Genomic DNA, 2,678 nt, shown 5'->3' with positions numbered 1-2,678 from the left:
GAGGGGACCCCTGCGCCCCGTGGCTGCCCCCGCAAACCCCATTCTCCCCCAGCACACCATGCCAGCCACGTGGCCGAGACCGTGCCCTGCTCCCGAGGAACCGTGCCTCCCGGGCAGGCCTGCCCTGCACATGGTGGACGCCCTCCCCGCCGAGTCCACGGACCGCAAGCTCCGCCTGGCGGGCCAGGCGCGCGTGAGCGGCCTCGGTTCGGGGCTCCGGTCTGTACTACGCTGGGCCTGATGCAGGTCAGTGTGAGGCCCAAAGCCTCAAGGTGAGAAGCCCCTGTACGCCCCGCTCCAGAGGATGAGGCGCAGCATCAGACAGAACTGCACTTCCTCCCACGTCCCCTCCCCAGACCTGCCTGTCACCCCAGCGTCTGCAGGGCCGATGACGGTGACAGGACGCGGTTCCCCAGTCCCTCCCCAGAGGGCCCTGCAACAGCCTGGAGCCCACAGGGACGGTCCCAGCTTACCGATGCCTTCATCCGCACTTTAAACTACCAAGGCAGTGCGCGCGGGTGGAAAGAGGGATGACACAAGCAAAGGTAGAACCCAAAGGTGGGCCCCTGGGCCCCACCGCAGCCGTGACCGCAACTGGCCCCTCTGGCACTTTGCACTAAACCAACACCTCCCCGGAGGAAATGGCAGGCCCTGTCTCCAGGTGGGGCCGAGGGCCAGGGCGAGACCGGCCGCGAAGGGAGCAGCGGCAGCGGGTGCCACGGACCCCTTCCCGGCCCGGTGGACCCCGGGCGGAGCACGGCGGGGAGGGGTCGGGGTGGAATGCACCGGGAGGGCCCCAGAGTCCACAGCCCCAAGCCCCGGGCCGAGGGCTGTCTGCACTCGCCAGCCTGGCTGCGTGGGAACTGCAGAGAAGCTGCTCGGGCAGGGTGGAGATGGCGCTCGGCTGTCACCCATCCCCTGGGCGCCCAGCTGGGGCACCAGGAAGGCCGCGTCTTGTAGCGGCCAAGCTAGACACCCAGCCCCCGGCAACGCCCCCCGCAGCGCCCTAACGGGAGGCACGGGGACGGGGTCTGCACGCGGAGCCTGGCCGAGTCACAGGAGCTTGGGGAACACCTAGGACAAGCCTCAGAGACGACCCGGCAAAGCACAGAACCGCACGCGCACGGACGCGGGGCCAGCCAGATCGGAACGGGCCCTCTGTGAGAAAGGTGAGAACGCGGTGTCCGGCACCTCAGCACCGAGCTGGGGGCACGGGGGGGACACAGCGTGGGAACGGGGCCGCGGACACGCAACCCCAAGTCGGCACAGCCCTGGGCTCAGCGGGGGCTGCGCGCTCAGGGGGGACCCGGCCGAGAACGAAGAGTCACGAGAGCCGCAAGTCTCAGCAGAGAAACGGAAACTAAGAAATGCGAATCTGTCCTCCCAGTTCTGGAAAATCCAAAACGAGTGACTCACGGGATGGCTTAGCTTCAAGGGAACAACAGGTGAATGGAAATGAACCCGCCGGGGGAGGAGAGAGAGGGGGACACGAGAGAAACACGCACGACGCGGGGCTGGGGGCATCCGAGTCCCCGCCACGCACTGCAAACCTTCGTAACCGGAGAGGCGGGACATGACGGTGACGCTGCGACCTCCCCACGCAGATGCGTCTGACGGGCTCCTGGCCGCCTGCGAGCCCTGTGCGGAGGGGCCGAGGGGCCACGAGGCCATTCCGTCAGGTCCTGCAGACCGCCTGGGTGCCAGGCGGGTCTGGGGAGGGGACGCGGAAGGAGAAACCATGACAATGGAACAGAAAAATGTCAAAGAGGTAAGGAAAACGTTCCCTAAACACGATGGGAAACCTCAGGGTGCCATGGCTGGCGAGCTCGGCAGACCCTGGGCCGGGCAGGTGCAAGGACAGCCGCACAGGTGCATGATGGCCGAGCCACTGAAAACCCAGAAAAAGCGGACCGTAAACGCAGACGGGAAAACGCCACTTTCTACACAGGGAGCAACAACACGCTGGACCCCGACACCTCAGCAGACAAGGCAAGGGCCACTCTGAAGAGCAGAGGGAACCGAGTCCATCCAGAGCCCGGACCGGGAAGCGCCCGGCCCCTGTGGGACGAGGGATGGGGCTTTCCAGGTGGGCGGGGCCCCTGTGGGCCCGAGGGATGGGGCGGCAGAAACGCAGCCAGCGGCACAGTGGGGCGCGGGGTGGGGCGCAGGGTGGGCCTGAGCGACTCGGTGCCTTCGTCTTGGCTTCCTTACCAGGTGCTGCCCATGACGTGGTGCGTCACCAGCCCGGTCCTGCACAGCAGGGAAGGACAGCACGGCGGCCAGGCGCGGAGGGGCGCATGGAACTCAAATGCACCCCCCACTGCGCCCTGTAGAGGGGGGCCGGCGAGGGATGGCACCCTGGGCCCCCGCGAGGCTCTCATTCCGGACGACGCATGCTGCGGGCCCCACTCTGTCACTACTGCATGAAACAAGGCCCACAGCCAACGGGCCCAGGGAGGAGGATGCGGGTTCCAGAACTCTCCGGTGGGACTCCGGTGCTGGCGAGATGGTGCCCGCCACGGCCTCTCTGCCACTGACGACAGCCGGACTGAGGCACAGGACACGGAGCTGGTCAGAAAGGCAGCCAGGTGGGCGGACGTGGGCCGGAGCTCGCTGAGCAGTGACCCCCGCTGGCCGCGGAGCGGGTCTCCCTGTCTCTGCTTGGCCTGCAGGCGTCT

Source organism: Pteropus vampyrus, unplaced genomic scaffold, assembly GCF_000151845.1.
Source record: "Pteropus vampyrus isolate Shadow unplaced genomic scaffold, Pvam_2.0 Scaffold1193, whole genome shotgun sequence".
Classification (NCBI taxonomy): domain Eukaryota; kingdom Metazoa; phylum Chordata; class Mammalia; order Chiroptera; family Pteropodidae; genus Pteropus; species Pteropus vampyrus.
Note: the sequence above shows the minus strand (reverse complement) of the source record.